Source organism: Balaenoptera ricei, chromosome 5, assembly GCF_028023285.1.
Source record: "Balaenoptera ricei isolate mBalRic1 chromosome 5, mBalRic1.hap2, whole genome shotgun sequence".
Lineage (NCBI taxonomy): Eukaryota > Metazoa > Chordata > Mammalia > Artiodactyla > Balaenopteridae > Balaenoptera > Balaenoptera ricei.
In genome coordinates this window covers 128,568,232-128,595,341 of record NC_082643.1, presented here as the reverse complement: position 1 = coordinate 128,595,341, position 27,110 = coordinate 128,568,232, and positions in this window count along the sequence as shown.

Sequence of the window (27,110 nt, the reverse complement as noted above, 5' to 3'; positions counted from 1 at the left end):
AAGCATTTATTTTTATTGTATTTATTTATTTACTTATTTTTGGCTACGTTGGGTCTTCGTTGCTGCACGCAGGCGTTCTCTAGCTGCAGCGAGCGGGGGCTACTCTTCCTTACGGTGCGCGGGCTTCTCATTGTGGTGACTTCTCTTGTTGCGGAGCAGGGGCTCTAGGCACGTGGGCTTCAGTAGTTGTGGCTCGTTGGCTCTAGAGTGCAGGCTCAGTAGTTGTGGCGCACGGGCTTAGTTGCTTCGCAGCATGTGGGATCTTCCCGGACCAGGGCTCGAACCCGTGTGCCCTGCATTGGCAGGCGGATTCTTAACCCGTGTGCCACCAGGGAAGCCCCATATTGGTTTTTTTTTTTTTTTTTTTTTTGACCAGGGCTCGAACCCGTGTCCTCTGCATTGGCAGGCAGATTCTTTATTTTTAAAATTAATTAATTAATTAATTTATTTTTGGCTGTGTTGGGTCTTCGTTTCTGTGCGAGGGCTTTCTCTAGTTGTGGCAAGCGGGGGCCACTCTTCATCGCGGTGCACGGGCCTCTCACTGTCACGGCCTCTCTTGTTGCGGAGCACAGGCTCCAGACGCGCAGGCTCAGTAGCTGTGGCTCACGGGCCCAGTTGCTCCACGGCATGTGGGATCTTCCCAGACCAGGGCTCGAACCCGTGTCCCCTGCATTGGCAGGCAGATTCTCAACCACTGCGCCACCAGGGAAGCCCCCCATATTGTTTTAATTACTACATTTTTTGTCATTTTTACAATACATTTATTTAAATTATTATTTACATGGGCTCAATGTAGTTTTGCTTAGTTATATTTGGCTTTTCTTTTATCTGTAAATAAAAATCTGAGTAAGGTTGATTCAGATAGTCATGAACTTTTTTTTGAGAATTAAAATTAGGAAATTGTTGAAAAGGTAGAGAAACTGAATAAGACTGGGTTGGAAGTAGGGGAAAGTAGGAGTCAGGACTATCGCCTGTAATATTTGAGGAGCATTCTCTATCTATAAATACTTTTCTTCTCTTCTTTAGCACATATATGTGCTTCTATTATCCATACAGTTGTTTGATAAATTATTAAATTCTGTATAACTGGTTTCTAAGCTATGCTCTGGGAATGTTAGTATTTTGCAAGATATTACTAGGTATGTGATGAAACAATTCTGTGGTGAAAAGTGTTTGGGAAAAGTGCTGTGGCATTGATAGTAAACTTTTTTAGTGAAATTCATAAATTTCTTTCAAGGTATAAGGTGCTGAATGCATCCATCTGAGCTGCTAGGATATTTTACAGCATATTTAGAATGAAAAATTTATTACAGAGCTCATCATTTTCTTAACTCTTTCACTAATAGATACCATCTTTGTATTTGGCAGAAGTATTCTTCTTTTTTAGTGTTTGCAGAATGCAGTTTTGGCAGTTCCTGGGGGGAATAGAATTTGCTGAGGTAGTTTGTATTCTTCAAATGCAATAACTTACTATGTCAGAAGCTATTTAGAAATGCCAGAAGAAAATGTTTCCTCTTTCTTTGCCTTTCTTCTGTCATAATTGCCATAAACAATGCAAGTTGTATACATAAATTGTACAATTATTTACTTTTAGTGTTTGATGGAATAGCTTTTAAAAAGTCAGACATACTGCCAAATAGTAAAATATGTATTTATTTATTTTTCTTTGAATCAAGGGAATGTGGGAGGGCAGCACCAGCCTGGTGGGAAAGACCCTGGTCTGGGGAAGGGCAGGAAAATCAGCAGCCGTATTAACACTACTTCCACTGCTCCCACCGCCTTTCACTAGTGGAGTCTTTGATAGTTTAGGAAGGAATTCTACCTAGATCCTTCTTTGAAATTAGTTGAGTGGGAAGTAGATAAATAAAAAATAAATGAATAAGGACTTACATTTATATTTTCCTCCATATTCACAAATTATTTATGAATTAGATATGCACATATACATTGTTTTTTTGAAACTGACAAACAACCCTTTTCCAGTGATTGAGACTGTTATTTCATTATAGTTATGTGTGTATCTGGGAATAAATATTACCATTGTCTTAGCTTTATTTAATTTTTTTTCTGTCCAGTTTTAGTCTTGACTTTGGTTTGGTTATATTGGCCTATGAAATCCATAAAAAATAGTTATATTTGTCAGTATTTAGGAGTGAAACTTCTATTTATAATCCCCCTATCATCCTCTTGAAAATGAAAGAGTTCGTTTTAAACAGTGAGGACACCTCAAGGTCATAGAGCTCTTGAGATTTTTATTTGACCTGATAGCAGAGCCAGACTTCATTAGATATGGTGATTCTGTTGTTGTCACCCCTTCCCCATTCATAACATAAACAAACACAAAAAATAAAATAAGGAGTGGAAGAAATTTCACTGTGGACTTGAATGACTCTCACAAGGTTTTGTTTAGGGTGAAGGTGTATATATTTATATTTTAGGAAACATTCACATTTATATATAAAATAAATTCTATATATAAATATGTTATTTGAAATATGTTACTATATATTTATATTAATATATTTTATGTAAAATATCTATATACATAAAAATACATATTTTATACATGTACCTATTATATAATGTTTATATATTCATAAGTAAATAAATACAAATACTATATAAAATTCAAAATATAAATAATACATAGTTATATATAAATACATATTTCTAAATATTTGTGGTTATATTTCTATATACGGCTCTCTGTATAATATAAATATACATATATATTTATGTTTTGGGGATGTTTCACATGATAGTCTAGCAATTCCTTAAAAAAAACCAACCTAAAGTAAATACATTCTTGGCTGGTATAGTGTTGTATGTAAGTGTGCATGGAGGCTTAAGGAGGTAATAATGCTTTATTAACTTTTTTCAGAAGTGTTTAAACCAGTTATTGAGAGGATAAGTGGTTTAGTGAACAGATTTTCCCAGTAAGATATCATACCCCTTTTCTCTGCTGGCTCAAGTCTTGATCCATTAGTATTCTCTACACATCAGTGTGTTGGGGGTGGTGGGTACTTGGTGGTGGGCTTAATTGTGTTGGTGACAAAAGGTGTTACAAAGCTGGGGGGAGATCCCTTGGCATAGGAGAGGGAAAGAGAGTAGAAAGAATAAGCCAGTGATTCGAGCTGTTCATTAACCTTGCCTTTCTGTGGAAGAGATCCTTTACCCTGTCATTGGGCATGGAACTGGAAGCTGGAGTGTTGTCTCTGACCCCTGAAAACCAGGCGAATGAGGCTGTTGAAGGATGGGGTCAGCTGTGCTCCAGCTGCCACATGCCGTGAATAAAAGTCACAAAGAGACTCGTACGTGCCACTGAGCAGGACTGCAGTGAGGAGCTGGGACCTTTTAACTGCTGGTTTGTTCACCGTTTCCAAAGGACTTACATTAAGAAGCACTAAGGGCCATAATGATGGAAATGATTACTGATTAAAGATTATAAAGAAGACAGCTTGAAAAGGTGTTGGGTAGGAGTTTCATTTTAGAGTTATGCCCATTAGCCATAGGCTAAGGTTGAAACCCACTGCTGTCAAAGGTTTGCTTTCTCCTGATAGCTCTGTAGCTGTGGGCTTATTGGGCATTAGCTCTGTCACCAGGGCACCATGGCAAGGCTTGAAGTTCTGTAATACAGTTGTAGTGCCTGGTGTGGGAGGAACACAAAATGGCAACTCAGCGTATTTGGCTGGATGTTCCCCAGTGGTGCCAGCGTAAGAGCTGGGTGAGTGGTTGCTGAGACTTGTCCAGGCATTGCTCCACCTCCTTTCCATTTGGATCAGACCTTTGGACGGAGGGTAAAGAATTGTGTCAAAATTTACTTAGTGGTAGTGAAACAACCCAATTTAGTTGTTTTCTAAAACTTTAGCTGACATGGATGTCTAGGGTCATAAGAAAAGGAAATGCTTTGGAACATGAAAGTGATAGAAGGAAGCACCCTATTTATCTTTCCCACTTCATCTTAAGACATAAGCTCTTTGGAAGTTAAATGTTTGGATGCTTAACATTGTGACAGACAACTCTGATCCCTTCTACTCCATTTTGTCAAAGGTCCAGTTCCTTGAAGAGTTTCTCATCATCATCTTCAAACACCTACTGACTGTTTCTCCATGATGAAGCTTCTTCTGGGCTGTCTGAAGCATCTGGTAGTTCACCGTCCTTTTAGAAAATTCTGGGATGATTTAATATTTACATAGTAACTCTTTTATGGGAACTTTATATCACTTTTGAGGCCTTCCTTGTCTGCCAATTCAAGTAAGCAATATTAACTAAGCACTATCGTGTGCCCTGCATGAGGACCAGATCTCAGGGGACTTAGGGGGTCACATGGATTTCACATATACTAAGCAATTAGAGAACATTGCAAGAATATACAAATTAAGGACATATTTGTGTGGTACAAGCTCTTAAGTGCAGGATGGATCAGCATAACTGAGAGTGAAGCCTGGCTTTACCACTCGGGATAAATCACAGTCTCTCTAATCCTCGTGTATCTAATAGGGCACTATTAACTATCTGTAGAATTATTTAAAGAATTAAGTAACACCATGAAATACTACTCAATCATAAAAAAGAAGGAATATTTGCCATTTGCAGCAACATGGATGGACTTGGATGGTGTGACGTTAAGTGAAATAAGTCAGACAAAGACAAATACTGTATGATATCACTTATATGTGGAATCTAACAAATACAACAAATTAATGAATATAACAAAAGAGAATATAGAGAACAAACTAATGGTTACCAATGGGGAGAGGGAAGGAAGGAGGGGCAGTATAGGGGTAGAGGATCAAGAGGTACAAACTTTTATGTATAAAATAAGGATATATTGTACAACACGGGGAATATAGCCAATATTTTATAATAACTATAAATGGGGTATAACCTTTAAAAATTTTGAATCACTATATTGTACACCTGTAACTTGTATAATATTGTGCATCAACTATACTTCAATTAAAAAAAGAAAAAGAAAAAAAAAGAAATAATATACAAAAAGTGCCAAGCCCATTGTAGGTACTCTGCACATGCCAGTTAGATCCACATAGGATGGGAAGACTTAAAAGGAGATAGGGGAATGTAACCTAGAAGATGAAGAATGGGGAAGGCATGATCAGCAGAGAGGAGTGATGAGTATATTTGTAAGGAGGTGGGAAGGGTAGATGAGTTAAGATAGGCAGCTGGGAATGATTTAGGTGTGAACCTGGGCCCGACTGGGATGGAGGGTTGTACAGAGAAATAATGAGATAAAAAAGAGTGACTTGCAGAGCCAGCTAAGAAGTTTGATTAGCTTCAACGAGCAGTTTAATACTGTATGAATACAAGTGGTGTTTTGGAGAGATTTTTGCAGTATGTAAAACTAATGCAGCAACTTTATGAGGAAAGTATTATTATTATCCCCATTTTCCAGGTGGAAAATAGTGTTTGGAAGAGGTTTAAGAAAACTTTACAAATGTATTTACTATGTGAGTAACATTAATGGCAGTCAAAATGGAAGAAAAAAGTTAGTTCATGATCCAGCCATCCAAACAAATCAGACTGTTTTCATTTTCTCATATTCCCAATTGGTTTTAGTTTTTCGGCTAAGGTATGGAAATATTGTTATGAATATTATTTGAATTAATTTCTGTCAGTGCTTTAAATAGTGCCTGGCACGTAGTAAGCACTCACTATATGTTAGCTATTATTTTTACCTTAATACAGATCAAGAATTTATAGAGTAGATGAGACAGTCTGTGTTAACAGACTGCTTAAGTAAAAGGCATTTTGGCAGGTAAGTTTTGTGACCTTCACTATTTTCACTCACAATTTCATAACGGTTTCATGTGTAAGCTAAATACAAAGGAAAGTCCTAATCTTTTCCAGAACAGAATGAGGTATGACTGATATGCAAGTTATCTGGTTTTTAAAGCTAAATTCTTTGGAGGCGTGTCAGAAGTTTGCTCTCATTAACCTGCAAGGGGGAAAAGGAACAGAAAATCAATTTATTACAAAAATTTATGTTGTATTCGATGGGTAATCTGTGGTTGGGATTTGTTGGCTTAAAATATATGTTCAATTATTATACTTTTCCTAGAAAAGAGATGAATTTATTTTTTGATTATTACTTTCTTGACAGTTTTATTTTGTAGGATGAATACACAAGGTTTTAGTGTGTTCTAAGAGTGAGTCAGGCAGTATATGTCCAAACATCCTCATTTTCTTAAATTTTCCTGGTGAGTTGCGTGAGAGTTAGCAAATAGTTACTCGATTTGCAGTAATTTATTTCTGGACTAGTAAAATTGCGAACTCTAACTGCTAACCCTGAGTTATTTTTCTAAAGACTTTCTGTTCATGTTTCTAAAATCTTAGCCGTTGTTACCACTTAGATAGGGTCATTATTTTTCAAGTGCTGAAATCTAAGTTGTTGAATGAGTAAGTCTAACCTTTGACATGAAAGAAAATTTAGAGGAAAAAGGGATTTCATTTGCTGTTCATTTTCAAGGCCGTGTCTTTTAATATGAATTTATCAAGAACATGAGTCACATTTTTCACACCTCTGTGTCCTTTGGGACATAAACATTTAGGGAGATCCACAGGCATAAAGACTGCTCTGTGCTGGGAAAAATGATAAAAAAATTAAGAAACGAATTAAAAATGAAACTCCTTTGTACATTCTTTGTATAAGTCAATAAGCTTTCTGGGCTTTTGGGTCTTCTCAAATCTCCTCGAAGGCATTTGTGGAACAATTATAATGACTGAAGTTGCCATTACATTCTTTCTAGGGAGCCTGGGAGGAAAGAAGGCTCATTTACAGTGCAGTCTGGTAAATGGGTTACACTTCTGCTGAGAGGATTGTATCTTTTCCAGCTATAAGCAATAGCTCAGAACATCAGTTGGTAAATGGACCTAGGTTTTAGAATTTACCTGTTAGTGCATGCAGATATGGAGACATTAACAAAAATCATTAATGAGTACATGTTCAAGGGCTTTAGTTTGCTTTATGCTCCTTTACCCTCTCTCTCTCTTTCTTCCTTCTTTTTCTTTATTTCATTCATTCATTTTTAACATCAGCATTTTATAAAATTTAATAGGTAATTTTATACTTGCTGCAATAGAGAGTTTGCAAGTTCTTCTGGAGAAGAGACTCAAACCAGGAGGATAGGTAAAGATAAGAAAACTTCAGAAAAACACTTTTTTGGTTGCTCTGAATTCACTGGGGATGTACTAAAGAGAGATTTTTGAAGCATTATTTATTTGAACAATCGGGCACTATCGTCAGCTTTCATTTCACTCAAAACTTGTTGAGGAAATGATTTTACCATAGAGTTACTATTGTACAACGCCAGTCATTTTTGTTGCTCTTTCCTTGTTCCTTTTCTTTCTTTCCCTCTATCCCTCCCTCTCTCCTTCCCTCTATTCCTCCTTCCCTCCCTCCTTCCCTTCCTTCCTTCCTTCTTCCTTCCAAGTGTTTTCCTCTTTTTAAAAATCACTTCAATATCTACTACTCAGTCAAAATAGTGAACAGAGTACAAACTTTTGTGACAGTTCATTTGGAATATTGTGATTTGTTACCCGAGAGCAGTTATTACTGTCTCGCCTCATACTGTTTTGCTGTGTACTACTGTTGGAAAGATTGATTTTACAGGACTGGCTAGCAAAGCAGCAGTCACTCTCATTATACTTAGAAGTGCAAGAAAAATATGGCGTCTTTATTTTTCTCTATTGCTGACAGTCTTACTTGGGTAGTTAAGAAAAAAATAAACTTTATGCTTTGCAATTTATAATTCTTTACTCTTTTCTGGTTTAGTCTCTTTTTGATGGCTTAGTGTCTTTTATATTAAACTCATGGCCCTTCTGATTTCGATCCCCTTCCTATGCTTCTCTTCAATATGGAGTCTGAGAGTGATTTCATGGTGGCAGGGGAAATTGGAACCTCTCTCCATATCGTGTCCTCTGCATCCTTGCTGTGGTTTGGAGTTATAAAGTCCGTGATAAAGTTATGATGCTCATTATAAAAGCCTCTGATTGATAAGCATGAGGTTTGTTCTCTCCTCTTGCCTTGGTAACCATACACTCAAGGGCTTAGCCAGAGAAGACTACATAGGTCTTTTAAGTTACTTAGTTACTAAGAAAAGTCATTTCTTAGGGTAGCCCAAAGATTATTGTGAAATGGCTGTGAAGAAGATTGTCAAGTCACTCTGAAAGCAAGTATTCCTATTCTATTTAACTTGAGAAAGCTATGTTTTCCCATCTGCATTCTACGCTTTTGCAGCCCAGTTCTTAGTACCTCAAATACAGAAATTCATTCAGCTTGGTCCAAATTACGTCATGTGGAAAATTTTGACATTAACAACTGTTTTCATTTTTAGTAATTATTTCTTTCCTTCTTTCTTTCTTTCTTTCTTTCTTTTTTTAAAATTTTCAAATGACCTTTATCTCCATTTCAGGCAGCCTGCGCTCACTATTTCGGAGAAGGAAAACCTGACAGAACAATTGAAAAAAAACTAGTTGATCCCAACTTCTGAGTTTAAAACTTCTGATGGAAACAGTAGTTTAAAGAAAGGATTGGAAGGTTAGCAAGAACTCATCACAACTAATGTAAGAGAGTGTTGTTCCTTTTCCTAGACTTGATAAAGATTCCATGGACTGAGGATCAGGTGCCTTTCCCTGATGCCGTGACACTAAGCCAACTAGAACTTAAACGAATGGGGGAGAGAACCCTAAATTGAGTTAACTGTGATTTGATTGAGAAAGTACCAAATTAACTGGGTTTAACTTCAGTCAGTGAGTTTAAGTTTTTTGCTACCAAGTGGAGTAGGGAGTAAGTTGAATTTCAGAAAAAAAGTACACTTCTTATACTGGACCCATTGCATAGAGTTCCTAGCAAGTATTAACAATCAAGGTTAAAAACAAAAGCAAAGAACAGGTGCATATTAAGCATTTTTCCAAATATGATCCAGTCTATCTTAGATGATGTCTGTTAAATTGGAGCAGAACTGCTCCAGAAAAGCATTAAGATATTGCCCTATTAGGTATTCAGCAGGAGTGATACTCAGTGTAGGGCACAGAAATCCAGTAAGTTCTCTTCCACCAGTATGATCTAGAATCTTTTAAAGAGTTTCTACCACTTCTTCAGTTAGATCATTTGTAAGGGTGATGAGATTTGTTGGTGGAAGCTTAGGGAATCATCTTCATGTAAAGGAGAACACACAGACTTGGAGTCAAACACATGTAATTCTAAATTCCATATCTGCTCCATAGAAGCTGTGTGCCCTCAGTTTTCTTTTCCATAAAAAGGAGTTAATAATAGCTGTGGTAGTTCTTATACTCCAGAACTTGACTGTCCAGCTGGGGTTGTGGAAAGTATGTCAGCTATTGCTCTACTGCGTGGTAAGCACCAGAGTAAGGTTAAGAACTGGATGCCATGGGAGCAAATGCCTCACCTTTGGGCAATAAGACAAGTTTCCTGGAAGGTTTCTGTGAGGATTAAATGAGACAATGTAGGTACAGTTCTTGTTACACTATATGCCCTCAGTAAACACTCGTTTCTTTTCCTTTCCTCTTTGACAGGGTCACCCCTTATTTCATTTTAAAAAATAAACGTGATTTTTAGAACGTTTTTAGACTTATGGAAAAAATGTGAAGATAGTACAGAGATTCCCAATATACTCTATAACCACATACCCCTATTATTAATATATTAGTATGGTATGTTTGTTGCAATTAATGAACCAGTATTGATACATTATTATTAACTATATTAAAATTAACTATATTAAGCTTATTCTGTTTTTCTTATTTTTCACCTAATGTCTTTTTTTCTGTTCCAGGATCCCATTTGGGATACCACATTACATTTAGTCATCTCAATTATTCTTGGCTGTGACAGTTTTTCAGACTCTCCTTGTTTTTGATGATCTTGACAGCTTTGAGGAGTACTGGTCAGGGATTTTGTAGAATGTCCCTCCCTTGGGATTTGTCTGGTATTTTTCTCATGATGAGACTGAGTTTATGAGTTTTGGGGAGGAAAATCAAGTGCCATTTTCCATAACTTCAAGAGTACATAGTATTAACATGTCTTATCATCTTGATGTTAATTTTTTAAACCTGGCCAAAGTAGTGTTTGTTAGATATCTCCACTGTAAAGTTACTCTTTTTATTTTTCCCTTCCCATACTGTGCTCCTTACCTTATTTAATTTTCAAATCATCAGAGGCCCACCTTACTAACCCCCATAAACAGTGGTGGTGACATGAACAGAGATAAGCAGGTTGGATAAATCATAGGTTTGTTATGAAGATCAAATCAGTAGTGCTTCTAATGTGCTTTGAAATCTGTTAAACATAGCTAATATTTTTACTGATAGTTCAAAGAAATAAATCTTCAAGAAATTTGATGCCTTGGTTCAAGATAGGGGGAGAGGAACTCTGGACAAGAGTCTTCTGATCCATCTTAATACTTGCATCTTTTAAAGTGATCACCTCCTCTCTTTAAGTCCACACCCAAAATGATATACCCTCCTGGTGCAGGTATGTCAACTATGATTTCTGATGCAGAAATTTTTAGCAAGAGCAGGAGAGTCATACTCTTATTTTCTTAGGTATTTAGGGCAACAACAGAGGCAAAAAATGGTCTACTTTTACTCCCATTGTCTTCTCATTCTCTTTAACTGAGACTGGAAATATGAGAGAGGAAAAATATGAGGAAAAAAAAGGGAGAGGTAGGGAGCGGACCAGAAGATTTAGCCTGGGAGTGGCAGCTCTTGAGTGATTTATTATGGACCAGGGAAAGCTTAGCATTTCTTCCATATTTTTCAGGAAGGATATGATGAGTTGCAACAACAATCTGGTGACTATTGCAGACTTGTTTGAATAAATCCTTCTTTATGCCTGCTTCCTTTTAAACTTGGGTAGCGTACCTACCTCAGGTTAAATGGCTAATCAGTTTTCTTTTGCCTCCAAGAAGAAATGTCTCTGAGGAGCTTTACAGTTTTACTGTTTCAAGAACATCAACATTTATCCAGGTTCAGCTTAACCAAAGGCAAAGCAATACCAGTAGTTGCTCTTTGTGAAAATAACTTCTCTCTTCGGTCTTTAAATAATGTGTTTTTCCTTTCCGCCACTGGTTTTCTCCTTTGTAATGGAGTATTTTCTGATTATTTTCCCACTACCCCCCCAGGGATTCCTACATCTATGAGAATTAAAAGCAATCAAAATGACACTAAATTTTCTTTCCTCGTATGGGAGAGAAGTGTATATCCCAAACACTTACTCTCTGTGTTTATTAACAAGAAATATTTGGTGAAATCTGAGGTATCAAATTTGACTTTATGTTGTTGCTTTCATATCCAGAGGTCCTGCTCTGAGGGTGCTGTTGTGAAGAGGGGGATTTTAGGAGTAGGGTAGGCAGTGGGACATTATGTTTAAGGCCATGAGCTTTGGAGCCAGGTCACCTAGGTTCCAATCTGAGCTTTACCACTTACTAGCTATGTGACCTTGGGCAAGTTATTCAACCTTCCTGTACCTCAGTTTCTTCATCTGTAAATGGGGGTAATAATAGTCTTAACTCATAAGGTCATTGTGAGGATTAAATGATTTAATATATGTAAGACACTTAGAACAGTGTTTCACATAGTTAATCTTTTGTGTTTAATGCTTATTAATATTTATAATAATAATAAAAATTCATCAACATACATGCTAATATTCTGTATTTGTCTTCCCTCCCACTTTACTCCCTGTCCTGACTGTAATCAGCATTATCTGGGCTCCCTTTCCAGCTGACTTCATTTGGGTTCAGCCAGAGGAGGCCCTGGGAGGACATGGATGTGTAGAAGGAAAGAGAGGCGTGGGTATCTTTTCTTTTCTTCCCCCCTACTTCCATGTAGCTGTTTCTCCTGCAACAGATGTGCTCCTCCATGATTCAGCTCCTGTTGGACAGCCCCTCCTGCGGCTTCAGCCCTTACTGGGCTCCTTTAACACCATTTCTTCCTCCAATTCCTTCAGCTCTAGAGGTGGTAATGCCCTCCCACGGTTGGGGCTCTGGATGCCTCATCATGCCTCGTATGCTAGCTCAGTTCTTCTCACACCTTTGTTGTTAGTCCCTTCATTAGCATCTCTTCATTTGAACCATCTTGGGAGAATTCTGTTTTCTGATGGGACCTTGACTTATATAAAATTCTATAACTTTATATTTGGATTTGACAGTTTTGTAGCATCCCAGCTATGAATCCTTTCCTCTCAATATGCTAGGGAAGTTTCACTAAAAATTTTGATTATTACTTGTAAACATTTAGCCTCTTCATTACATTTCTTGAGACAAGAGTTACTGTTTTGGGTGCATGCATGTGTTTGTATATGTGCTTCTAACACAGTGCCAGATATATAGCAGGTGGTAAAAAATAACTCCATAGTGTTGAAGGACATTTTTGTTCAGAACAGTGAGCATGATGGTTTACTCCAGTGACACATTAAAAGCTTTGCAACTGTAGCAGCTTTAGTTTCAACCTCTCTACAATTACTTGTTAGGCTTTAAAGGATTTATTACTTGTGAAAGGTGACAAAATAATAGCACTGAGGAAGAAAATCCCATAGTCTCACAACAGACTGTGACTGTCCAAGCTTCCTCTGCCTCCTGCCAAAGAGCCCAATGGAGCTGATTGAAAGATTAGCTCATTTTCAACTGAAGTTTTGATGTTCTGGGAGACTGGGCAGTTTACCTTCCCCTCAGGAAACTCTATGAAAGAACTAGATTAAGTATTTTCTCTTCCTGAGGAGTCTCTCTTATAGCCCTCCTGCTGCATCCTTGAATAGACTCAGCCTTTTTAAGAGGAAGCAGTTAATTAATTTTGTTTCTATATACTTTTTTCTGCAAAGGAAAATGCTTGTAAAGCGAGTACCTGGTCAACTGCTGAAATATTGATAGTTTCGTGACCTGGCTAATTGTAAATGAGAACCTAGATATAATTTGTTAGCACCTAGCATACAGAGTTCTTAAATGCAACTCTAGATGTAAATATTTAATCTTCGTGAAGGCAGAAATGGAAGGTCTCTGTGTGAGTTACTTATGCAAGTAGCTTTTGCAGCCTCATTTTCTTATTAGTAAAGCAAATGGTAACACCACCAATCTTGTTTTGCTAGTGTAGGTTTATTGTGAGAATTAGAGATGCTTACAAAGCACCTACAATGCAGTAAGTGTTCAACAGATGATAACAAGGAGAACTGATAAAAGCTAGATTGGAATTTTTTTTTTAAACTGAAAATGAATAGAAATAATTACTATGTTTACTTAATCAGTAGTGTTTTTGTGTTATATCCTGCATATTTGCCAGTAGAGCAAGGTTGGCCGTTGCCATAGGAGGGAGTATTTTTAGGAAGGAAGTTCTTGGGAAAAGGCCACTTACTCAACCATAAATGGGAATTTTCTTGATAGGGTTAGATAGGCAAGCTCCACTAGGTGGTAGCATTGCCATGTGGCCCAGCAAGGGACGCTGCAAGAAACTGGCTGAATATTATGTGAATATTAAAGACAGAAGTTTGGACATGAATATCAAACCTGCTGAGGGCCAAGTAATATGACTTTTGACTTGTCCTAATTGAGAGCCAGCTGAGGGCTTGTCTAGAGGACTGTCACATCTATCACACGAGTGCTTTAAGATATATTTATAAACAGACACACACACACACACACACACACACACACACGTATATATAAAATAGACCTAGGGAATTATGCCATCTGGGATCTAAACTGGAAGAGCAAATTTCCCTCAAGGAGGTAAAAAATATATGATAATTACATAGTGCACGTGTTTTGAACTTTACGGAAATAAACCTTTCAGGCTCAGGTTTTGGTGCCAAATAATAATAACAGCCAGAAGAGAACTATGTCTTGTGGTTTTCTTATAATCCCTTTCAGTTCCTCACATGCACCAAATTATGATCAGGCAAGTGGGACAACACATACTTTTCGGAGGAAGTTCAGTAAATTGAACTCTAGATCTAAACACTAGCAAAACAACATTGAAAAATCACAATATTTAACTTCCCTTTCAGAGTACATACAGACATTAGGAAAGAATGAAAATACTTTCACTTAAAAATTATTTTAAAAGTTCCATGTTTGAATAACAATTAGAGCTCGGTTTTCTCAGACTCTGGATTTTACTTTCAGACAAGGCTTTTTTCGGGGTCATTCGGTGCTGTAGTGTCTTCTTTATTATTTACATATCAAAGAAATTTATTTTTTCTTTCTCATCATTTCTTTCCCCATAATGATGTTTATTTTCCCCTTTGTACTAGAAATAAGAGGTGGAAAGAGATAAAACTTTCTTATGATTCCATTTTACCATATTTTTCCATGATAAGATAACAGTGGAATTCATTCAGCACATAGCTCAAAATGGAATTAAAACATGCAATATATATCCAAGTGACATTGTATGCTGACACCTAGAAATTGTATAAGTAGGTAGTGTTTACTGTTAGAATGAAAATAAGAACCTTTAATTTTCCTCTACCAGCCCTTTTCCTTGGCTTCTCTTGATGGAGTGTGCCCCTGAGATGGTTGTTCCTTGGAATTTGCCCTAATATTCATGACTCTTCCTAAGCTTTGTGAGAAGTAAATTTTTGACTTCCATGGGGCTTGGCTGACTCCTCTGACCCTGGGATATCCTCAGGTAAAAGGATGCCCTAGAATTCAGGTGGTGGCAGTACTGACTTCAGAATTTTAGACCTGCTTTGAGGAAAAAACTGGGAAAAATGAGCTGTCAAAAACATGGAGGTAACTTTGGAAGCAGCCAATAGCCTAAATATTGTCTTTTCTAGATTAAGGCTAGAACAGGCATAAATTGGCCACCTATGCCTCCACACAGTCGGCTTTGGATGATAGGAATGGATTTTTCTAAGAGTGAGCAACAATGGCCCCTACTCTCAGTAAAGTGTGTGTATATATGTGAGTGGGGAGACTTAATCAAGAAGCTGGGATCCTTGTAATTTCCTTTGAGTCTTCATTTAAAATTGATTTTAAATGCTATTAGCTTTTGAGGTGGAGGAAGGAGGAAAGGGAGTAAAAGGTTAATTGCTGGGGGTAGACACATAAAAAGGTGGCTCTGCCACAGGACACTTGAGAGTCAAATTTAAATCCAGATGAGATTTTAGATATCTTCTTGGCCATTTTCCTTCTTGCATTGAGAACCTTTGTAAGTTATAGTCTGGATCTTGCTTTTATAGAAGTTTGAAAAAATTCCAAAAGCTGATTAACCTACCAAAGGGTTTGAAGCCTACCTGAGATATCATAAAATTTTCTGTGCCAACTACTCTAAACTTATGGAACAAAAACCAAATATAAACAAATAAATAAACAACCAAATAAATAAATAAAAGTATAAAATATTTCTGGTTATATTTAACTGATTTTTTTGGGTAAGGAAAATTTTTTTAAAGACTAGCAAAGTGTTTTACTCTGCCATAGGTTAAGAGGAGTACCGTCTACCATCTACTCCTTTGTCTATGGATTTTTACATTTTTAAGAGAATGAGAGTGCCGTAATATTTTGTGCAATCATGGTGGTCTCTTTTTTGTTAAATTCTGAAGGACACCATAGCTGCCAGTGGATAAAATTTCTTCTGGGAGTAGAGATAGGCTTCCACATAGGATTACTGTGCAGTAAAGTCAGAAATCTGAAGCACATGAATTAAATGGTTAAGCAGTGCTTGCAAGCTGTGATATCAGAGGAAATATCTGCTATTAAGTGAAAGCTGAATAGCAGGGGGGGAAATTTCCTCATTTTCATCAGCTAATAATCAAAACAGTTTGACACTAGCCAGAGAGAGCCAGAAAATATGGAAACAATTATTGAGTTAAATGAAATATCACAAAATTATATGTTATTTTGCATTTTGGATTTTTAAGGTAAAAGCATTTTATGAAGATTCTATTATGTATTGACCAAATAAAAGAAAAAGGTTGGGAGTGGGTTTAAAGGCAAAAGTAAGAAATGTGATATCTTAAGATGCCAGTGGAAAAGTGTATGGATCATTCTTACTTCCATAGGCACAGTTCTATTTTAAATCCCACTGCTGACTGCCTTTATTATTAGGTTGGAATAATCAGTTCTATGATGGAGTAAAACTGGTTTCACTGACAAGAAAAAGATTCCTTACAAATCTGGTTAGGGGTTTGATCAAATGCATATAGTTACTTTGTCTTAAACAAAAAAGTGATGGTGATTGTCATTAAATCTCGAACTCTGTTTTTACTTTTATGAGACTATTACACACCCTAACTGCATTACCACTACAATAACAAAATCACGTTTCCTGCTATTTCAAGAAATCTGAAATGGTGATGAAAGACATTTCCTACCAGTGATGTCAATGGTTATTTAATTGCCATTAAGATGGTAATGAAACTCTTTCTTTTCAGTTACCCATGATGAAGTGTTCTTGATCAGATTGTGTTAAACAAAATGGCTACCATCGTATTAGATGTTCTTTCTAAAAACTAGGTTTTCATTACTCTAATAATGTTAGCAGAGCAAGCTGAATTATGTTTGGCATTAGCTTTTGAATTGTTGCTTCTAAATAGTATTTTTGTTTAAAAAATTGGATTACCTTTTCCATATTAAGGATAACATATTTTTGTAATATTAAGGAAAAAACACACTTTTCATTATTTGAAGTAAAAATAATTTGCCCACCCTAGATCTCAAATTTGTTCTATTTTGGCAATTTCAACTTCTAGTATCATTATCATTATTATTTTTTTTCTGAACACCAGACCTGTACTTAGGTCACATTGATGGGACCTAAAGCAAATTAGAAATTTCAAGATGCTTTTTCTTTTGGTTTGAGATATAAATAAAGGGATACATAATGGTCCTGTCTTTGCTTACATTAATCTTGGTATTTCCCATTACCTGGTTAGCTGCTCTCTTTATTCCCTAGAAGGCTTCTATATTCCGGGGAAGGTTGGGAGAGAAAGAAAAGAAATGAAGACCACAAAACAAAAAGAAAGATTACATCATCAATTCAGAAGTGGAGAAGCAACATTAACATTGGAATAAGAAAAATTTCCCCGTGTTTCAAACCCTAAACAAGGCTATTGATACTTAAAGTTGAAGATACTGTGGTTAGTTGAAAAAAGAAGTCTCAAATATACCAAAGATGGAGTCTACTTTCTCTACCCTTGAATCTAGGTTTGATAATGTGCCTTGCCTTGGTTAACAGAACACTGGGAAATTTGATTCAAGCAGAGGTTTGAGGAACGCTTACATGTTCAACCTTACCCTGTCTCGCTGTTCTCTGCAATCCCGAGACTGCTGTGTTTCAGAATGAAATACCACATGGAATAGAGACAAGCTGTCCTAGCTCTGGTGTCCCTAGACCAACAAGCCTGCCAACACTCAGTTATGTGAGTGAACTATCATAGATTATTCAGTGCCAGCCAAGCTGGTGTAGACCAGAAGATCTGCTTAGCCAACCCACGGAATCGTAAGAAATAAAAATGTTATTTCAAGCCATTAAGTTTTGGGGTAATTTCGTATGCAAGCAAAAGCTAGTTGATACAAATTTAAAAATGGAACATTTGTCTTTAGATGTAAAATATCCTAAAATTTTTTGTTGTTGTTGCTTTTAAATTTCTTTTTGAAAAAGGTGCTTCAATGGAAAACTTAGTTTTAGGTTTCATGAACTCACTGTAGCTTGGGTAGACCACTCTATATAAAGATTCAATGACTTGAGTAATTCTAGTTGGATACTATACATTTCTCTTGAATTCCTCGGTGCTTTAGTTAGCTTTGTAAGAATTGGTTGCAATAATCAGTCAAGATATTATCACATTTTCTATTAGTTTTTTCATTTCAATTTTGCTATTTTTATACCATTTAAAAAATGTACAATTGAGAACTTTTGGAAACCAAACACATTAGCTACTGCTAATTTAATGTGACACATCATAGATGTAAGTAACATTAGCACTAACATATTTTTTACCTTTCCATTGGAATTTGTACCAAACCCTCAGAACTATCCAAGAAAGATTTTGCTGTATATACTGTCAATAAGAATTATATCTCAGGTGTATGTATAGAGTACATTCTCTTTTCATCTACTGGGGAATATCCAGATGATTAAAATTCATTTATATTTGAATATATGCTCCCTATTTTTTTATAGTTGATTAACATAGGTTGTTGACTGAATGTGAGACTGTAGGAAAATTCAAGAAATTGCAGTGCTTAGAAATTGTATTTATCTTATTCTAAGGCTTTCTTGCCTATTGTTGCAAAATTGTCTGCGCATTTTGATCAAGTACACAAACTAGGTCCTTTTGAATAGGTTGATTTGAAAGCTCAAATTTCAGGGATGGCCAGAATGACTTCTTTTTTGGTCTCAGATGTTCAGAGTTGCCATCTGGTCCTTTGGACATAAGTTTTACCAGATGATCCAGATCTTTATAAACAATTTGCTCTATAATTCTCTTTGTTAGATAATAAGTTTTGAAATTGCCATCTAAAATCTGGAATAGTTACCCATCCAGATTAGTAACAACTTTGCATTTTCAAAGACTAAGTATAATTCATGCTAAAAGTCATTATTTGGGGGAAAATTATATGGAATGAATAAAGTAGAGAAATTCTTCCTTAGAAATGAGAAATAAGGAAACATTAAATTTCATGTGTTTAAAATATGGCTCCAGGTTTTATTGATAGTGCTTTCAAGTTAAATCTGTTAGTTGTATATCAAGGCAACTGAGAGGACCAAAAGCCATATTTGTGAGTCCATAATGGACTTAAATATAGCAACTCAGGATGGAAGGAAGCATGGTAAAGACTTTATTCTGCTGTGACATGTTCTTGTCAGTTTTGTAGGAAGCAAGGTTATATTTGCTCAACAGTAGGTTTAGACTAATTCTGTTCCCTTTTTGCTGAAAAGAAGGAACTTTTAAATTTGTTTTTGATGGAGGAGGTGAGATTCTGTGTGGTCATTCTTTTAATAAGAATGGATAAGAACAACTCATTGACTAGTGAGCACATCATACAATTCTAGTGCTGATACAACAAATCCCAGATAATTGTACTTTGAAAAAGGGTGGAATTTAGATCTAGGTAATTTGGACCTAATCTGCTGATTTGTTGGGTAGCCTTCAACAGATCCCTTAACTTCATTCATAACATGCTTTGAAATTCTTAGATAAAAGTTCTCGTGTCTAAAACAGAGTATCAGACTAGATTCTCATTTTATACAATACCCAGGGGAAATTTTGAAAGCATTACATAGAGTGAGAATTTGGCACAATAGTGTTATTGTGGATTTGGGAACTAAGTGCGCATGTTCAGGGTTTATGGTTCTCACCGTTGCAACAGCTCTGTATGATGGAAAAACATTCAGTTTTGTACAGGTTTCTTTTGAGTGCTGGAGAGACTAGGTACCATAGAGAGAAATGAACGAGGCTCCTTAGTCTGGCAATTAAAATAAAAAAGAATCACTTATGTGGTGATTTATCAGCTTGGATCCCCAGTGAGGGATTCAGAGGTAGTTAAATGAGTGAAACTGTCATTTGAAATGTTTCCTTTCATGGACATGAGGCTTTGGTCGTGTCTGATTCTTGGAGCAGTGCCAGGGGACGACACTGAGGTGGCAGTGGGCTTCACAGTGTTAGACACATCTGGCCTGGATGCCTGGGGTTACGCAGATGCAGAGGTGCCTGAGGGTTTCGTGTAGCCCTCTGGAACGAGGGTCATTTTTAGAGGTGTAAAAATCTGTTTTTTGCCTATTGCAAATCATATATCTCTTAGTTTCTCAAGCTAAGGTGTGATGATAGGATGATATTAGGTTGACGTTAGACTGGACATTCAGATAGGGCTGTGCGCAGAACGTATAAATGATAATCCTGGGGCCTGACACTGTGCTGCTCATGGGATGAGCCTGGTGGTTGTTCTGGAAGCCTGGATGCAATATCATTCCAGTCACATGGAGGAGGCTCAGTGAAGGAAACTGAAAACATTTCCAGCTTCTTTGAGTCATTCAGATCTTTCCTGTGCACCTACTCTGCTCCAGGCACTATGCCTGATTTGGGATATGGTGTTCAGTAGACAGATGCTTAATGATACTGCTGCTATGTAAGCAGCTGCTCTTCTGAATAACTGTTGTTTTTAATAAATGCATTTCGTGTGAAATGAAAACATTCTGTATACTGTGCTTCATTTTAGAATGATATGCTTCTACAAATACTGCATTCTGAAGTGGGCCTAAAAAACCTTCTGGGATCAACTTAGTTCATTCGTTCAATAAGTGTTCATTCAATTAACCTTTATTTTGAGCCCATTTTTAAGTGCTAGGCACTTTCCCACTGAGTTAAAATTGAGTTTGTCCTCAGATTAGCATCTGTAACTGCTCTCTGAAAAAGGTTATTGCTGTAGTGAGACTGTTCCTGAAACTTGTGACTAGCCTGAAGTATTTGGTTTTACTTGTTCCTGCTGGTTCATCAACATGTATGTCTTCCCTGGCATTCAGTTGCTGACTTGGTACTATGTATTGTTCATTATTTTTCCATACTCTGTCCAACAGAGTCATCTTGTTGTAGACAACAAATACATTAATCAGGCATTTATTGTGCACCTGAAGTGCTTTGCTCTGGGGAAACGCAGTACCTTCCTTCAAGGTGCCTGCAGTCTAGAGAGGGGGAAGATAAATAAACATTTACAATAGAGGATGATAAATGACACAGTAGATACAAACATGGGGTATTGGAGAAACACAGAGATGGATCACTTAGACTAGGTTTGTCAGGATGGAAAGGATAAAAGTCACTTGTATTAGTTATTATTACTGTGTAACAAATTGCCATAAAATAAATGGCTTAAGACAATAATAAGCATTTTTTCCCCCAATCTCACAGTTTCTCTGGGACAGGAATTTGGGAGCCTTTAGCAGGGCAGTTCTGGCTGGGGTGTCTCAAATGAGGAAGTATTGAGATACTAGCTCAGGCTACTGTCATTTAAAGGCTGGACTGGAGCTGAAGGATCTGCTTTCAAGGTGGTTCATTCACACGGCTTTTAAGTCTGAGTTGTTTGTTGGTGGGAGACCTCAGTTCCTTTCTCTGGAGGCCTTACCACAGGACTGCTTGAGTGTTTTCATGACATGGATACTGGCTTCCTTTAGAGTGAGTGATCCAAGAGAGACCAAGGCAGAAACCCTACTGTCTTTTATGATCTAGTCTTGGAAACATCCCACCTGCACTTCTCTAGTGTTCTATGGGTATCACAGGCTGGCCTGGGAAAGTGAGGGAGGGGACTACACATGGTGTGAATACTGGGAGGTGAGAATCATCGGGGCCATTTTGGAGCTGGCCACCACACCAATCTTCAGGGGTGCTTAGTGTCTGTGATTTGATGCTGGTTCCTGGAGCATTAACTCATTTGGGCCTTGGCAACCACACTGGTACTGTGAGTCTTTGATTTTTCATATGTTATACAGGTTTCTGATATGACTACTCTTATTTGAATCATATGGAGTAACAAGCTGTTAGCAAAACAGTGGATACAAATGCTTCTTAACTCAATGCTACTGATGTATTAATCCTAGTGGTGACACTGACAGTTAATAGGTTTCAGACAACATCACAGAAGAAAACATACTTGCTGTTAAACATGAGAATTACAAAATAATTGTTCTTTCTGATAGTGTCACTGAGATATCATCATGTGGCTCCAAGTGGGAATCTCTTTCCCTGGAGGTTTGACAATTAGTCATTTGCACATACTGGCTCACATTGTGTGTAGCTCCGCTGTGAGTTTCAAGCATATCATGCAATGGACCATTTAATACTCATAATGTAAGCATCCTCCAGATCCTGTCTCAGAAAAGCGATGAAGCCAGTTAGTATTTGGGACTTGAGGCCTGAAACCTTTCTTTTGTTGAGTAGGGAAAGTGGATGTTGATGATTAAAAGTTGATGCCCATTATAGTTATTAGATAATAGTATTTTGCTAATACCATTTCCAGTTCTATGGTTGTATCAAAAGGTGGTTTAGAAAGGGGCTTCAACTCTTCTTAATTCCAACTAGTCCAAAAAGCCACCCTACTTATAAACTTATCATCTAAGTACAATGTGCTTCTAATATAAACTTTACTTCAAGATTCTGGATTCAGTCTTTTAAGTCCCTTATATATAAAAATTAGGGCTGCTACTGTTCCACACAATCACTTGCCTGCCTGTATTAACATAGTTCCACATTAACATAGCTCAGACTTTGCAGCTTGTTAAATTTTGGCATCTGCATTTATCCATGTAGGATCTGGCCTCTTTCTCCCAATTTGTCATTATGGGTGAGCTCTGAATTGATTGTGCTTATAGAGCATTTTCCGCCTGTGTCTTGCTAGTAGCACAAATTGGTTATTAGCCTTTCCATTTAAAGCAGACTTGCTGCTTTACAACCACTCTGACATGCTGAGAGAGCCCACAATTTCAGTACTAAGGCTTGTTAGAGTCTAATGCACTTATTATAGTATTTTCCATAGCTTGTCATTTGATGAAAGCAGAGCTGCATTCACGAGCAAAGATCCAAGATGCAGAGATTGCTGTGTACATATATTTTATCTTCTTCGTATAACTCATCTTCCCTTAGTCTCTGTAGGAACCCCATCACTTACAGCCTCTTTGTGTATAGCCCCAGTGATTTGTTGTTTATCCTGTTTTTAACGTAGGCGCTGGGACACATGTTCCTCAACTTAAATTGGTTGTATAATTTGGACACACGTTCAGTTTCGTCTCCTCATAGTCCTCCCAATATCTTTTTTGCCATTTTTACCTATAAAAGACCATACTCCCTCTTCTTGGGGATACCCTTTTTTCTCTATTTCATTTCTCTTGACTGCTGTCATATCTGTTAGACTTTTGTCTTAGGCAATTTTGAGAAAAGAAGTTGGACATGCAAGGGAAAACTGAGGGTACCCTTTCAATATTGGGGACCTGAAGACCCTGGGGAGCTGGGAACTCTGAATGAGTAGGAATAGAATATTAAGTCAAAAAGCTTTTAGGAAAATTTGGAGACTTTGATGTAGAATTACACCCATAAAATTCTTTAGCTCTTTCACACCCTTATGGTTTGTATTCCCTCTTTTCCAGTTCCTCTGAATTGCCAGCACCTCTCCTCCTTTTACCCCTTACTCAGTTGTACTTCCCCATGTACACTGGGAGATCCCTCAACCTTAAAGCAATCTGACCCTGTATGTATTTCCCTCAGTCTGTACCAGCCTCACAATGTAAGTGAGGCCAAACTCTAATAGATCAGTTACTTAGCTCCCCTGGCCACATCCAGGTTCCTTCCTCTGATGGAAAAAAAAAGAGAGGGGAATCACTGGGAGTATCTCACACAAATTAAACTCTGTTTCTCACTGGGCTATTCACTTTCAGGTAGCTATGGGGGCTCTTTCAGATGCCCCTGAATAACCTAGCCAAGTCCCTGATTTACCTATTGAATGTTGGTCAAGTAATATTTCATGATGGGGTCTCTAGCCCTTTCTTTGCCCACAGCAGTCTCCCTTTAAGCATTATCTCTCTGTTTTGATAGCCAACTTATTTACAGATATTATTGAGATTTCTGGTACATAACATTTTACCTTTTTCGTTCCTACATCTTATTTTCTTAATGCAAGGGGAAAGCATATTGAAATGATAAGGTTTGAATCTCTGCAAGTTCTTCTGTTTCTCTCCCTAGCTACATTTTGAACTGCCCTGCTTCTGGTCTGAACTCAGAAAACTAGAGGCACTATCCCAGGTTTCACCTCTCCCCATATGATGTCCTCTGCATTCCCTGAAGGTCCCATTCCATCAACACTCCAACTCCTGTCAGTAATTTTGTCAGAGAAAATTGTGATGATCAGAGGTTCACACCCCATATTTACCACTTCCATATACATCTGTCTAGATGCTTTTTTTCCCTGTTTTAGAGGAAGGGGCAGTGCAGTGTGGACCATGTGTTTTGGTACCATGCAGATAAAATTTGAAACATGGCTCTGCAACTTCCTAGCTAAGGAACAGTGGTCGAATTATTTATCATCTAAAAAGTGTCCTTATGTGCAAATTGAGGATAATAACCATTGGAGGGGTTTGATTAAATAAGATAATAAATTTATTTGCCTAAGCAAGTGCTTGGAATCCAGCAGACTATTAACAGTTGTCAGCTTCATTCCTCGCTCCTTACCTCTTCCCAGCTGAGTCTGCTATGTCTTCTGGGGTCTTATTCCATCAGTCCTAAATTTTAGGATTCAACCCTTCAACTATGTACTCACTCTTTCATATTAGAAATTTCTGTTTTTTTCCATTTAGCTATTGCTCCAATTCCCCCTTCTTTATATCCTAGCTTTTTGAGAAGTTTATCTGAACTATCATGTCCCATTTATTACTGCACGGATCAATGATTGTTTGGCTTTCACCTTCATCTGACTATTGAAATCGCTCACACCAAGGTTTCTAATACCTGCTGAATTGCCAAATATAATGGATACTTTTCAGTCCTTACCTTCCTTGATCTATTTATAGCATTTTACAACACTTATCCATTCTTTAGAATTGTTTCCTATTTTAGATTCTTCTCTACCTCTCTGAGTGCTGCCATATTCTCTTTATAAACTTTATTCTGCTGTCTACCACTTTAATGTTAGTATGCCAGTCTCCTCTCCTCTTCTTTCTTCTCTTTTCTCTCTGCCCTTCACTCTTGCTCTCTCCCCTTTCTCTTTAATTCACTTCTCTCTGGGTGTTTTCTTTCTACCCAACAAATGCAGAATACCAAATACATGTAGAATATCCACTGAGACAGAAGGATACAACAGACCATGATTACATAAAATTGTATGGATGAATCTCAAAAACATTGTTTTGAAGAGAAGAAACCAAACATACAAAAGACTAAATACTGTATGCTTGCATTTACATGAAGTTCATGAAAGGTCGGAATTAACATATGTTATTAGAAATCAGAACAGTGGTTGCCTGTGGGGGAATGGGGATTGACTAGAATGGTTCCTTGCAAACTTTCTGGGGTTGATGGACATGTTCTATATTTTGATTGGAGTGTTGGTTACATGGGTCTATATATTTTTCAAAATTTATTGAATTGTGTACTTGAGATCTGGGCATATCATTGTATGTAATACTTACTTCAAAAGAGAAGGAAAAGGTCATTGAGAGAGGTAGGGATGGTGGTAGAAAGTAAATGTTACCCTCGCTCCTCCATATTCCCCTCCACCTCCCATAAGAGTTTCAAAGCGTTCTGTATTAAGCAGGATGGGTCTGCTTCATTAGATAGAGGGTGCTTTTGACTAGGACATAGATTTTGTAGTTTAGAGGGTTGACCGTCAGGGTATGTCCTAGAACTGAAGAAGTATGAAGGAAAGACATCTCCATATGCTAGTCCTAAGTTGAGACTGACATTCAAAATGTCAAATATTTAGTTGCATGAAGGGAATAATATTTACCAGCTTTATATACAGTACAAACACTGAATTAATGGAACTGTGTGCTTGAAGTACTTGGTTTTTATGTTTCAGGTCTGTTCAGCATGCTAGGGGTAGAAAGAGGGTTGGAAAGGGAAATATGCCAACTTGCCCAATTCCATGTACACAATTATTTGAGGAAATTCTGGTAAGAATGCACTAAAATATATTTACTGACATTTATAGTTATGATGCCAATAACTCTGATCTAAACAAGGAAAATTAAATATCCTTGGGAAAAATTCATTTGCCTATTTAAGTAATCAAAACATAATTTCTAAAACTCAAAATATCTTAATATATATGCATTGATTTAGTGTACTTAGTTGAAGATTGAGGTAATGGGGCAAAGCATCTTGACTGGCTCTGATTGATTCTCTCTCCTATAAGAATGCATTGACTCACAGATCTCCAAGTGGCCTGCCATACTGTCTAGGTCTACTGTATTTTTTTCTGGAGAGAGGAGCCTTTGGTTGATAACATCTTTGTTTACACTCGAAAGTGGCAAGTGGTTACGTATAATGACTTGTATCTTTTTAAAGAGGTAACACTATATATTTTGATTGTGAAAGTTTAGCATGTTTGTGTTTCCTGATAAAAGATGCTTCATTTTCTTTGTATTTCATAGAGTAGTTTGGCTTTCACTCTTGGTTATTTCATTAGTTAGCAGAAATTGGAACCAGTTTTTTTCTGTCAAGGTACCATGAAGATAATTCTGGGAAAACAAGAAGAATAAGAAACAGTTTTCTGGTTCAGTCCTTTTTTTTCCTACTTATTCTAGTTGTCTTAGTGAAAGATTTGTATCCAGGTTGAACTTTCTTCCTTGTTATGCTGTTTTTGTCTTATCATAATATTTCCTCACTTTAATTAAGGCAACGTGTTCTACTGCCATGGAAATGAATTCAAAGCCACAGGTTTGGCATACTGGTTCCATTTCTTTACCAGGAAAGGTGTATGTGCTGAGAAGCCAAGCCTCTCTTTAAGCATAAACCCACATGGTAGTCTCTAAAAAAAACTAGGAAGGCTAATATGATAGAGTCATCAAGTAGATGCTTTATTTTTATTTTTTTAAACTTTTTATTTTATATTGGAGTATAGGTGATTAACAATGCTGTTTTAGTTTCAGGTGTACAGCAAAGTGATTCAGTTATACGTATACATGTATCTATTCTTTTTCAAATTCTTTTCCCATTTTAGGTTGTTACGTAATATTGAGCAGAGCTCCCTGTGCTGTACAGTAGGTCCTTGTTGGTTATACCCTTTGAATATAGCAGTGTGTACCTGTCAATCCCAAACTCCCTAAACTATCCCTCCCCGCCATGCTTCCCCCCCACCCCTAGTAACCATAAGTTCATTCTCTAAGTATGAGTCTGTTTCTGTCTTGTAAATAAGTTCATTTGTATCATTTTCTTTTTAGATTCCACATATGATATTTGTCTTTCTCTGTCTGACTTATTTCACTCAGTATGACAATCTCTAGGTCCACTGTTTACAATAGCCGAGACGTGGAAGCAACCTAAAGTCCATCGACAGATGAATGGATAAAGAAGATGTGATACATATATACAATAGAATGTTACTCAGCCATTAAAAAGAATGAAATAATGCCATTTGCAGCAACATGGATGG